Consider the following 14,656-nt stretch of genomic DNA (forward strand, 5'->3'; position numbering starts at 1 on the left):
GCGTCTGAGAGGGACACTGGTTCTCAGGTAACCAAACAATATAGGCGAAGATACAATCATTAGTATCATTTTGTGAATCAGACGTTGAAATTAAGCTTTACACAACAGACTATGGTAAGTACCATAAATAAAGATCATAGTTAATCAATATAATATCACGGGTTAAATGGTTAAAATGCCTTTTCCTTGTTGACACTGGCTGAGGAACTATTAAACTGAGTACTATTCATTTATGTTTTGGAACAACATAAATGGCCTAATATGCCGAACATTAGTTCGACTAGCCTAAAAACAGTAGAACAAAACCAGTGTACTTGTTATTTAACCTTGTATATAGAACTTTTCCACCAAGAAGTAACCAAAAAGTTCATAAAACATGGCCCTGATATCATATTTTACATAATACCCTACGATACTGGTGTTAAGCGTTTCCTAAAACGTATATGGTCAATCTAGTTCCGTTTTCATGATCACCTCATTTGCCTGACACCATGTTATAGGTTTACATCCCTGTCCATCGATGAAACAGAAGAAAATCCACTGTTAGGAATCCCTACTGTCTGATTTTTTGAACAATAATAAGATTATTCAGATTATAAAGACACTATGCCTGCACCGAAGATGGACAAGTTGTGTAGTTTAGACCAAGGTAAGGAGATTGATATGCAGGTATAGGGCAAGAACAAAGAGGCGATGATGAGAACCATCGCGCCGACTGGCTCAGTATGATGTGGAAAGCAAGGAGATTCTACAACGTAATTCACGTCAGTGTAGCAAACACTTCGCGTATGTGATTCATCCGACCAAATCAATGCTTTCCGGAATTAAATATTCCCTTATTCAGATATCCAGGCAGGAAACATTGGGGTGCAATTCCTCGTAGTAGAAATTATTGCTACAACCTGGACAAGAATATATTTATAATAAGAAATCTACATAAGAAAGTGACTGTATGTAATGATACTCAGTGGGTGTTTGTGGTAAGCTGGAGAGCATACAACGAGTAATGACTCATTAACAAATCAATATTTTTATAAATGGGTGTAATGGAATGTATATGTGATTTTAGGAGTGAGAATCTTACGTGTAATAGTCAGGAGGTCATAACAAGATAAATCGCGTTCGTATAACGCCCACCGATGAATGAGGAAAAAATCGTAAGTTGTTTGTATAATGTCCGATTAATGTTATTTAATCTAACAAGAAAATGACTTTGCTTAACTACCCACTTAGCATTCTCTAGACATCGTGATGATTAAATATAATATCTATACGAAAAACTTGACGAAATTTGCAGTAAGGGAGAAAATTGAGAAATGTGTTACTGAAAACAATATTAATGCTGAGATAAGAGGTACACGACAAGCTGAAGTGACAGAAAGATGTAGATTGTAAACTAGAAACCAAAGAGGGAAGTTACTTTTACTTGGAAAAGGAGCTGGTGATCACAAATACATTATATCAGAATAACCTAAGAAAACGTTATGTGTGAGTAAAACTCAGGGTTGCGGGACAACATCAAGCCGACTTCATAGTCGACCAGGATAAGAGTTAATAAAACAAACAAATCAAATTGAAACATATCCATGACCCGATATGTGCAGTGTGCATAAACAGGTACAATGCAACACAAATTACAAACGAAACGATTGTAAATTGAAATTAAAAACAGAGCTGGGCTACAAATGAATTAAACACAGTGACTGAAACAAAATATTATTGGAATATTGTGAAACTGTTAATAAGGAATGTACATCATGCACAGATGTTTAAAGCACCCAGTATTAAACGCAGTTAAGATGAAAACTTCCTCCTCAATAAGCGAACTAAGAAATTTTACATAACATCATTAATAGAACGACAAAAAAACACAAAGGTGAAAGTGGCACATCTTACAATGGACACTGAATGGAGCTAAGTATTTCCTGAAGACCTATGTAACGAAATTGATGAAATCGCAATAGGGGACACAGAAAATAATTTTTCCCATGAGTATGGAAGCATAGCAACTGCACAACCTTTTTCGGGTCATTAGCCTTGTACTTCTTTTTTTCTGGTCATCAGTCTTCTGATTCATTCGATGCAGCCCGTCACGAAATCCTTTCTTGTGTCAACATCATCAGTTATTTGTTGGATGTATTCAAGTCTCTATATTCCCCTACAAATTTTTAACTTCTACAGTTCCCTCTAAGTTAATCGCTGATGTCTTAACACATGTCGTATCGTCCTATACCTTTTTCTTCTCACTTTTGTTCATACTTTTCAGTCTTCATAGATTTTGCTGACAGCCTCTTTACTGTCTCGTAAGTTCACCTATTTTCAACTTATTTTTGCAGCATTACATCTTAAACTATTCTATACTCTTCGTCAATTCATCATTCAATGCCATACAGTGCTGTGCTACAAACGTACACGCTCAAGATAGCTGTCAATGTTTGATGCGAACAGAGCTCTGTTGTCCAGGAGTGCTCTCTTTAATTCTGCTGATCTGCTTTTTATGTACTCCTTCCGTCATCCGTTATGTGTTTTTGATTTCGAGGCAGCAGATTCCCTCATTTTCTTCGTGGTCCCCAATTTTAAAGCTAAGTTTATAGCTATCTCATGTCTGGTAGTCCTCCCTAATTTCGTCTTCGGTTCACCTTCAGTCTACATACTGCACTCATTAGACTGTGCATTCCATTCGACACGTCATGTAATTCACCTTCATTTTCCCTGAAGATAGGAATTCATCAGTGAAACTTATAATCCTTTCACCCTGAATATCAATCCCATGCTTGAATCTCCCTTTTATTCGCGCCATTGCTTTTTCGATGTATAGACTGAGGACTACGGGCGAAAACGACATCACTTTCTTACAGTCCTTTCTATCCGAGCAGTTCGTTCTTGGTCTTCCATACCTATTTTCCCCCTCTTAGTTCTTGTACCAATTGTATATAATCTGTCTTTCTCTATAGTTTTTTTTCTATTTCTTTCAGAATGGTGAGCACCTTGCACCCTTTTACAGAGTCGAAAGCTTTTTCCGTGTTGACAAATCCTATGAACATGTCTAGATTTTTCTTAAATCTTATTTCCATTATCATTCGCAACGTCAGAACTGTCTCTTTGATGCTCTTACCGTCCGCTTCTCGTGGTCGTGCGGTAGCGTTCTCGCTTCCCGCGCTCGGGTTCCCGGGTTCGATTCCCGGCGGGGTCAGGGATTTTCTCTGCCTCGTGATGACTGGGTGTTGTGTGATGTCCTTAGGTTAGTTAGGTTTAAGTAGTTCTAAGTTCTAGGGGACTGATAACCATAGATGTTAAGTCCCATAGTGCTCAGAGCCATTTTTTTTTTGTACCCATTTTCCATTTTTCTAGGATATCGTTCTTGACAGCACCTTGGATGCATGATCTGTCAAATCGATAGTTCGGTATTTCTCCAACTTATCTGCCCTTTCTATTCTCTGGATTGTGTGGCGAATATTTTTCCGAAAGCCTGAAGGTATTTTCCCAGAGCCATAGACTCTACATACTTTGTCACTTGATTGGCACTACTATTCCAGTGATTTCAGAAATCATGAATATTATCTATATCTTCTGTCTTCTTTAATTCCAAGTCTTTGAAAGCACTGTTAATTTCTAACTTTAATACTGTATACCATATATCTTCGATTTGGACTCCCATTTACTCCACAGTCACGTAATCAGACTAGCCCCTGCTCATCTAAGAGGCCTTCATTGTATTCCTTCCATATATCCGCTCTCTTCTTTACGGTTAGCAGTGGAATTATCATTCCACTCTTAATTCTACCACCGTTGCTCTCAATTTCACCGAAGGTTATTTTGACTTTATAGTCCTTCCGACGACCCATTCTTTTTCTGTTTCTTCAAATTCTCCTGCAACCATTTCACCCTAGGTTTCTTAGTCTTCCTATTTTTTCATTCCTTTGTGACTTACATTTCTGTATTTCTGTCAACTCCGCTAAACACTTATGTATTTCCAGTTGTCATCAATTAGTTACAGTATTTCTTCTGTCACCCAAGATTTCTTCGCAGTTACCTTTATATTTTTCATTCTAACTTCCATGATGTCGTGTTTTGGAGATGTCCATTCCACTTCACCTGAACCTCCTATCGAGTTATTCGTTATAGCAGAAATCTGGTTGGTCGTACGCTGGTCCGATCCGTCGCTCTCCCGAGTGCGAGTTCAGTGTTCACGAACTGTAATGGGACAAGGAAATACTGTCGGTTAACACTTGTGTCCACATTGGGTTACCCGGCTAACCTTGATAACTGTAGCAGGCAATTTTTCACGTGTATTGATACTAGTGTACTCAAGCCTCACGTTACTCCTCATCTGCATGTTTATAAATGTCATAACAAAAGCAAAACTTAAATACTTTCAAAGAAGACCATTTAAATGGGAAGGAACGTAATGCACTCTCTAATCTACATTTGGATTACCCATGTAACCGCCTATCTCCATTAGAACAGGTGTGAATTTTACAAATGATATACTTTATTACATATGATACGATAATAATTTCATTATTTGTTAGACAATCGAGTAATAATACAACAGAAATATTGATAAACTGTGCAAAAATATCAATTTTTGTCACTTGTGCCAGAGTAAATTACATAATCTTATATATGTAATAAATTTTGTTGACAGTGGAAATACAAAATGGGAATTACTATGTATTAACAAAGTCCAGACGCTATTGTTGTAATGCAGGGCTCGTCACATACTGTTTTTTTTTTTTACATTTATGGCAACTTTTTCTTATTTTCTTCTTTCAGGAGTCAGAATTAGAGATACTCCTATCATGTACTCAGTACCCAATTACACGGATAAATTTCTGAAGCAATTGCTATTTTATGATCGAGAGATGATTGAAGTCCTTGCCAAATGTTTTCGCAGAACCAGCAGAAACACTCTGCTTCTATGAGTCACACTTTTGTTTCAGAATTGTTTTCTTTGTTTGCGGCTAAGCAAGAAGTACCCAGAATGTTGTAAAGAAATAATAACGGCCATCTCTGTGTCCTTCTTTTTCACAGCTTGTTTATATTATCAAGCCCACTTTTGTATTGTTATAATAACGTATAACATCTGACTTCGAAACGGAAATGGATACATCATAATTCATTGTGGATAACATTAGAACTGTTTCTTTTCTTCTTTGAAACACGTATCTAGAGCAGAAAGCCATTATTTGATATGATCAATATTATTTCATGTTTTTCGCAATAACAGGGTGTTTCGTCACAGGGAGAAAGTGAATATAACATGGAGCTCTAAACAAACTGTCTCCTACAGCCTCTGGGGCGTGCCCAGGATGTTCTAGGAGAACAAGTTATTAAATTCTGTCATTCATATTATTACATCATAGAACGAATAACTGTCATTGACGAAATGAACTCATTGCGGTATCAAGAAAACTTTGCGCTACAATAAAAATGTTGTTTCGTTTTACCAGTGAACCTTGTAGGTGAGAAGGCACATATGAAGCGTCAGACATATTATGCAGACTGTAAGAACTGACCACCGTAAATTTCCTGAGCATCACGGTCTTTTCCCATTGGCTTGAGGAAAGTGTTTCTCCCTAATATTCGTTCCACGGCCTCTAACATATCACACTATGAATTTATGTCTAGACGAATGCAAATATTTCGACAGGTAATATGCACAGAGGTGACAGACGCCATGAGATAGCCATATGCACAAATGTAAATGTCGGTAGTCTCACGTATACAAGATACAAAATGGTAGTCCATTGGCAGAGCTGTAATTTTTACTCATGTGAAACGGTATCGGACGTGACTGTGAGCGCACTACGTGAATTAAGAGATTGTGGAGGAGATATACTAGTCGGTGCTAAACGCGAGCGACATGCTATTTCGGAAATCGTTACAGAACTCCGTATTCTGAGATCCACAGTGTCAAGACTGTACCGAGAATACGAAATTTCAGGCATTGCTTCTCACCATGGACGACACAGTGGCCGACAGCCTTCACTTAACGACCACGAGCAACGGCAATTGCGTGGAATTGTCAGATCTAACACAGAATCAACACTGTGTGAAATAACCACAGAAATCAAAGTGGGACAACGACGAGCGTATGTGTTAGGACAGTGCAGCAAAATCTGGAGTTAACGGGATGAGGCAGCAGAATATCGGCGCGAGTGCCTTTGCTAACAGTAGGTCATCGGCTGCAGCACCTCTCATGAGCTCCTTACCATAACGGTTAGACTCTAGATGACGGGAAAACCGTGCCCTGATCAGAAGAGTCCCGATTTCAATTGGTAAGAGCTGATGGTAGGTTGCCCTGTACGCAGACCCCTCAAAGTTATTGAACCAAGTTATTAGAAGGCACTGTGCAAGCTGATCGAAGCTCCATAATAGTGTGGGCTGTGTTTACACGGAGTAGACTGGGTTTTCTGTACAAATCAACCGATCACTGACTGTAAATTGAGACCATTTGCAGCAATCCGTTCACTGCTTGTTGCCAAACAATGATAGGACTTTCATCGGATCACAGTTGATCACGGCCGGCCGGAGTAACCGAACGGTTCTAGGAGCTTCAGTCTGGAACCGCGAGACCGCTACGGTCGCAGGTTCGAATCCTGCCTCGGGCATGGAAGTGTGTGATGTCCTTAGGTTAGTTAGGTTTAAGTACTTCTAAGTTCTAGGGGACTGATGACCTCAGAAGTTAAGTCCCATTGTTCTCAGAGCCATTTGAACGAGAGTTGATCATGATCGGTTTGAAGAAGATTATGAACAATTCGAGCGAATGCTTTGGCATTCATATCGCCTGACATGATTCCCATTGCAATTTATAGGACATAATCGACAGGTCAGTTCGTGCACAAAGCACTGCACTGGCAATAAATTCGCACTTCTCGACGACTGCAGAGGCAGCATGCCTCCTCTGTATTTCTGGAAGGGACTTCCAACGACTTTCTGAGTCCATGTCACGTCGAGTTACAGCACTACGCCTGTGAAAGGTAGTCCGATATGATTAGTAGGTATCCCATTAATTGTGTCACCTCACGTATAGGCAGAATAGTCACAAAGATACATATGTTGTTCTTCTTCTCATTTATCCATTCTTTATTTTTAGGTCTGAATGTCCACTGACGGTATACAGGGTATCCCAGGGTGATTGGTCAATTTTGAGGTGTGTAGCAGACACGATCATTAGAAACAAAACTCTGGTAAACAAGGCTTCGAAATGCATACTTGAGATTTATGAGCACTTCCGCATCTTCCCTAATGTGAAACAAATCTCACCAGCGGACCAAGGGCTCATAGCTCTCAAGGTTTCCAATGCGGAGCCCATGTTTACTAGATAACTGTTTTGTTTCTGGGATTCCCCCCCCCCCCAAAAAAAAAGAAAAATAAAGCCCGGGGCTTGCAACAGACGAGATTTAATTCACAGTATCGAAGCTGAAGGAGTGCTCTTGGCTCTTATGATATACTTTTTAGAGACCATGTATACTAGATGGTCGTTATTCTCATAATACCGAACATCGGCCATTTCTCCTAGCACGCCGAGGAAATTCGTTGAGGTATTAGAGATTTAGTATAATTACTGCCATAAGGATGTGGATTTTGTTTACGACAACTCTGCCCTGATATTTAGTGTGAACAGCTCACTGAGTATAGATGTATTAACGTTGAGGACTCTTACTTCGTCAATGATCGTTGTGATGCCTCAGCCTCGTACATACTTCGACAATACTTCGGGGCTTCATTGTCAATAATGCTGCGTATTTTTTTTCTTTTTAATTCGAGTTTTCAGCTACAGAACTTGACATTGCTAACGGTCTTACTACAATGATAACAGCGGTTCTCGTCGGATCACCGAAGGTATTAACTGTCGGGCTTGGCTAACACTTGGATGGACGACCATTCGGGTCTGCTAAGTGTTACTGGCAAGCGGGATGCAATCAGCCCTTGTGAGGCGAATTGAGAACCTACTTGACTGACAATGGCTGGGAGAATGCTGTGCTAACCACATAACCCTCCATGTCCGCATCCAGTGACTCCTGTTGGCCGAGGATGGCTCTGCGGTCGGTCGATATTGTTGGGCCTTCCGAGGACTGTTCGGACGGAGTTTAGATCAATTACTGTAGTAATTAACACTGAAAGAACCAAAAGAGAAACAGCCAGAAGTGTTCGGTGATAATTGCCACAGGAATTTACGCTAGAGTGCAGTACTTTTGTGTCCATTTATTGTCGTGTTAGCTGTATGGATTTGTCTCGAGATCTTCAGTCAGTGTTAGTTTAATGATTTTTCTGATGTTATGACAGCACGAGAGACTGACCTTACGAATGACTGCGTCCCTAATTGTTGATTAGGTGAGTCTTTGACAGTGACAGCTACTCGTGCTATCGAAAGGTCAGGAAAATTATTAGAAAACCGTTTGCATCAGTTCCCAAGAAAACCCAACAGGAAATACGCCACAAACAGTTTTTGTTACATTGTTACTGTGCTTCATGTTCTCTGGGCTCTTTGTCAAGCCCGCATTAATCGACTTCTTTGACATGTACTCTCTATACGTTACATTTCGCGTAATTGTGCCCAAATGTGTGCTTGCTTCTTGCCGGAAAGCGTCTTCTTTAAACATTCTTTCTTAAACAAAAAGATAAACTTGAAAACAAAATTGTTTCCTGAAAATATTTTAGTATGGAAGACCGCGGATTGCATCCAATTCTCATATTGATGTACAATGACGTTTACGTAACTTTCTGAAGCAGTATTGTATTTACGGTTAAGATACGCCACGGGTGTAATGTGTGCCCAATGAGATGCGGTCTTAATCTTAAAAGATTACATTATTTAATTTGTTTTTCTTTTTTTTTGGGGGGGGGGGGCACCTTCTCTCTTAGGGCGGATTTGATGCGGCTCGCCAAGAATTTCTGTTTTGTGCCACCCTCTTCATCTCTCAAGGGGAAGCCACGACGTTGGGATCCCTGGATTACTTCAGACTTTATACACTCGAAGTACGCCATTAAAACAACGTAAGGTAAGGCGCACTACACTGCTAATTCTGACAAAATCGCAAGAAAACGTTTACACGTCTATTATCTAATAGCTGGCCGTTTGGGGTTCTTGGTGGTAAAGTGGTTACCGTTCGAGCTAGAGAAATCGAACGTGTGTGAAGTAATGGTTCCACTCTCCCTGAAAATTAATTTCAATCTATGTTTTTTCTCATCATTGGTGATATTATTTAATTTAAATGACATTGTAGAGGTAATATAATTAAGATAAACCACGGGTATTTACATGAAGTTTTAGTGAATTTCATATTGTTTGTTTACTCACCATTTCTAATTAAATCCAAGTATTAGAACAACGATATTTATAACTATCGACAAGCAAATGGAGAAACGCAGAGCGTTTTCCTAAAAATGTATGCCTGTCTAGATTTGCGAAATCCCTTATACAAGCAATCTGGTAAGGTTCCTGTAATTCCCGAAACTACGTTGCACCTCGACGCTTCGGGCTGCAGACACACAGGCAAGCCCTATTCGGCAGTTTATCTGCGTAGTCTTGAGGCGTTGTTAATAGCAGAAGAAGGAATAGTGTAGGTGCAAATATTTTAAGTATCTGAAAATTTACACTTGTAATAAAGAAGTGAAGGTGTGAGCGGAAGTCGATCGGTCTCCTAATAACGTTCGTCTTACGATGCTCGAACGCTAACCACTTGACCACCGTGAACGATAATGTACGGCATCTGCGCACAGATACATGAGTTGTATCCTCTTCAGTCCCGACGTACACATATGTGCACATCAGGTCTTCGTAGTGTCATCCTGCCAAATGACATTTTCCTGAATTGAGACCTGATGTGCACGACTGTGCACATCATGCGGTTTCTGTTTCTGCCGCTAGGTCGTGCGCAAGTCAGTTTTGGCGGGTTTTCTTGCATCCTGAAACTTCCGATCTGAAGGATGGCGTCATCTGCGACACGCGAGAAAGGTAAATTCAGTTTCAATAATCCTTTTTGAATTGTATTACTGTTTTTATCGTGTCTTACTCCAAACAAGACATCAAGAAAGTAATATGTGTATGCAATGAAAACGATAGTTTCGTAATTTACAAACATCGACTGTTGAATTTGAAGTACACATTTGTGTACATCAAGTCTTAGCTCACAGAATGTAGTGGTACTAACGCTAAGACTGATCTCATTGTGAAATCGTAATTTAAAACGTAATCTAAATTAAAGTCGAAAGTTTAGCTACGAATAATCTAGGAGAGCACCTTATGTTATTGTGGTTGTTGTGGTGTAATGGGTACCGTGTTGGATTCGAAACACATAGGTCCTGGGGTCTAATCCTGGTGAAAACACAGAAATTTTTAATTTTGTTATTAGGTTCAGTTTCATTTCTTTATTCCATTACATCGTTACTTTCACTTTACTTCATTTTCGCTTCTCAGCTCTAACAGACGATGAAATAATAAAAATGCTCGAGACGAGTGACTGGAGTTCCTTGTCAGACGAAGATGATCCTGTTGATGAACCTCCAACTCCACATGAACGAATTGGTGTGCTTGAAGTTGAAGGATGCAATGTGGATGTTACTCCTGAGGCACCTGCATCAGCTACATCTTCTCACTGTCGTCCACTAAGATGGAGGCAATCTAAGTAAGCAGTACACTGGTGTAGTTCTGTGTGTCATCTGACACCATTTAGATCAGTATTTATCAGTGGTATTATTTGTTTGCAGGATGTGTAATCGACAGCCTTCTGACGACAACTTTGAAGAACAGACTGATGGTGAACTGAGAAACCCTTCACAGTTTTTCTTCGAGTACTTCGATAAAAATTTCTGGAAAAATGTTGCAGGACAAACTAATTTATATCATTGCCAAAAGAACTCAAAAAGTCTGGATACAAATACTAATGAAATTTAGTCCCTTGTCGGAATTGAGATATTGTTGGGTACATTGAAATTGCCCCAGGCAAGACTCTACTGGAATATGCAACTGGATATTCCACTTGTATCATCAACCATGACAAGAGATAGATACTACAAATTACGAAATAATCTGCATTTTGTAAATAATTTGGAAGATCATGACGTAAATGACAAACTTTGGAAGGTTAGACCTTTAATTGATGCTTTTAGAAATAAATGTATTAGTTTACCCAGGTCACAACACCTTTCTGTGGATGAACAGATGATTCCATTCACGGGGAGGTGTAAGATGTGAACATATGTACCTTCCAAACCTAATCCACTCGGCCTCAAAAATTTTATTTTAGCGTCATCAGATGGACTTGTCCTTGATGTTGCTATATACACTGGCAAAGGAACAATTCCTGACAGCGATCAAAAAGAACATGGCCTGGGAGCGGGTATACTCAAACTACTGGCTAGAACTATACCCAATGATTACAATCATGTAATTTACAGTGACAGATTTTTCACCAGTTCAAAATCTGTTCAGCTTTTACTAGACAGGAATATATTTCAGACAGGAACTGTGATGGCCAGTAGAATAAAAGAAGTAGCTTCTAAGTTCAAGAGAGATCAGGAGCTGCAGCGGGGGCAATGGGATGAGTACGTAAGGGAGGACCAGGAAATTTGTGCCCTCAAATGGAAGGACAATAAATCTGTCACTTTGTTATCCTCGTGCATAGGGAGCGAACCAGAGGGTACCTGCAAACGATGGTGTAATACAGAAAAAGCAAAGGTTAGTGTCAAACAACCAGCCATCATCAAAAGCTATAATCGCAATATTGGTGGCATTGATCTTTGTGATAGATACATGGCATACTATAGGTCAAACATCAGAACAAAAAAGTGGACTGTCAGAGTATTCAACCACTTCACTGATTTAGCCATAATTAATTCATGTATTATGTACAAAAGGTGTTGTCAAAAAGAAGGGATACCAAAACAAAAGTGGATGTCTCTCATAAACTTCAGAATTCACTGGTCCCACGACTTGGTAAAGTCTTCAAAAATTGTAGACTCACTGGAACTGTCGAAAGAAATTTCTCCGAGTGTGACACAGGAGTATGTCAGCAGTTCTGATGAAGATGAGCAGCATCAGCCCACAAAACGAAGACGAATTGTACCAAAGCCAACTAGAGAAAGCAAATGTGACAGTGTTGACCACCTTCCTGAATATATTGAGAGTAGTTTTGCCTCAAGGTGTCGGTTACCAGGGCGCAAGTCACGTTCCCGCATAACGTGTAAAAAGTGCAAAGTTGATTTGTGCGTATTAAAAAACAATTATTTTGCTAAATTCCATAAACATGAGAAGTAATGTGTTCATAAAATGTAATGAGTACATAAAAATGAGAAGTAATGTGTACATTTTTCATTGGTAATAAAAATATGAAAATACTATGAGTTCGGCATTTTTTTCTCTGTTGAGACCCAATGTACACACATGTGTACATTCAATTACTCAAACATTATATAAAATAAAATTTCAAAATTAGTTTTTTTGTGTTACTTTGACATCAGATGCACCAAAAAAAGCAACTGAAATATTTTTCCATTCTTTGTTTATCTTCGGGACTGAAGAGGGTATAGTAGACGTTTAAAACTTCTCCTGCGATTTTCTTGGAATTGCCAGGGTAGTGCACCTTATTACTAGCATATTATGTTGTGTTAATGGGCTACCAAATGGGTACGAAGTTTCAAGTAAATCCGTGATCCCAGACTCGTGGGCTCCCCTTGTCAGAGTAGCAGTTGCAACTTACGTCCTCAATTAGTTCTCGATGTATTTTAGTCTCTGCTTTCTCTACAGTTTTCGCCCTCTACAGCGCCCTCTAGTGGCATGGAACTCATTCCCTGATGTTTTAATTGATGTACTATCATCTGGTCCCTTCTCCTTGTCAGTGTTTTCCTTTCCGATTCTGCGCTGAATATCCTCATTCCTTACCTTGTGAGCCCATCTAATTTTCAACATTCCTGTGTAGCAGCACATCTCAAATGCTTCGATTCTCTTCTGTTTCGGTTTTCTCACAGTGCATGTTTCTCTACCACACAATGCTGTGATCCAAACATACATTCTCAGGTATTTCTTCCTCAAATCAAGGGCTATGTTTGATACTAGTAGACTTGTCCTGGCCAGGGATGCCCTTTTTGCCATGATAATCTGCTTTTGATGTAATCCTTGTTCCGTCCGGCACTGGTTATTTTGCTGCCAAGGTAGAAGTATTCCTTAACGTCATCTACTTCGTGACCATCAGTCCCGTTAAGTCTCGCGCTTTTCACATTCCTGATACTTTTCGTTACTTTCGTGTTTCTTCAATTTACTTTCAATCCATATTCTGTACTCATTAGACTGTCCATTCCATTCAGCATATCATGTAATGCTACTTCAGTTTCACTCAGGATAGGAATGTCATCAGCGAATCGTATCATTGATATCGTTTCACCTTTATTTACTTCCATCATTGCTTCTTGATGTACAGCGGCGGAAGACAGTGTTACAGCCTTCCTAGTCCGAGCACTTCGTTCTTGTTTGTCCACTCTTATTATCTGTATATCCTCTTGGCTCTTGTACGTATTGTACATGATCCGTCTGTCAGAATTTCTAACATCTTGCACCATTTTACATTGCCAGACGACTTTTCATGTTCGACAAATCCTATGAATGTGTTTTGATTTTTCTTTACTGTTGCTTCAGTTATCAACCGCAACGTACTTGTACTAATTAGGACAATATTTCATTATACGATGGATCATAAACCACAATTCAGAATTATCTCGTGAATGGCGCCTGATTTCATTTTTTTTTCCTGTGTGTCATTGCAAAATCCCTTCGCTGTACCAGATTTGAGCAAAAGTTTTTCAGTGTAGCTCCTATCCCGTAGAAAGAGGTATAGGTGACGTACAGTATAACTGGTCATGCCTTCCCACCCGAGACAGTGGTGTTTAAGCTAACCCTTCCTACGATTGCTTTAATGAATCAGCGTCTAAAATGCCCTCCACCCCTGGTTTCCTGAAAATCTATCGATGATGTTGTCCAAGTAAGTAGTTTTTGTTGAGCATGGAATTCTTTAGAAGATGCTGCCAGGTGACCTGTGATTATAAGTGGATGTGCGGAAGGCTAACGTGTCTGAAATACGTCATTTACAATGTCCTCAAGATTTTTTGTTGCAACAATTCGTATGGAATACATGGACTGATGATATTTATAGATCAAAAGCACAAGCGCATCTGAGGTTACAGGTATCGACACATCCTGAAACACCCATATTAGTACATGGTGTAACCTTCACGCACGGGTGGCAACGCAGGCGCTGACTCTTGCAGCCATTCGAACGTACAGATGGCGATTACCATCGATGGTGAATACTGTACTGAGATACGTTAGCTCAGCCGGTTCACGTTATTGGTTGATGAGGTGCACAAGTCACTGTAAGTCCCATAATATCCCACATGTGCTAGTTTAGAGACAATTCCCCAGAACGTGCTGACCAGGGAGTTTGCTACACGTCTTGCAGAGCACGTTGAGTTTCGCGGGCAGTGTGTGGGTAACCCGTCACCTTCCTGTTGCAAGAATGGCAAAATGACAACGTTCTGCACATACCGTGTGCTGTTTAGAGACCCCTGCCAAACAACAAAGTTGAACGGGAGCTATAGCTCCAGATCATAAAGCCTGGGATAGGGCCAGTTTGTCTTGGACGAATACAGTCCACGA

The sequence above is a fragment of the Schistocerca cancellata genome, chromosome 8 (genome assembly GCF_023864275.1).
Source record: "Schistocerca cancellata isolate TAMUIC-IGC-003103 chromosome 8, iqSchCanc2.1, whole genome shotgun sequence".
NCBI lineage: Eukaryota > Metazoa > Arthropoda > Insecta > Orthoptera > Acrididae > Schistocerca > Schistocerca cancellata.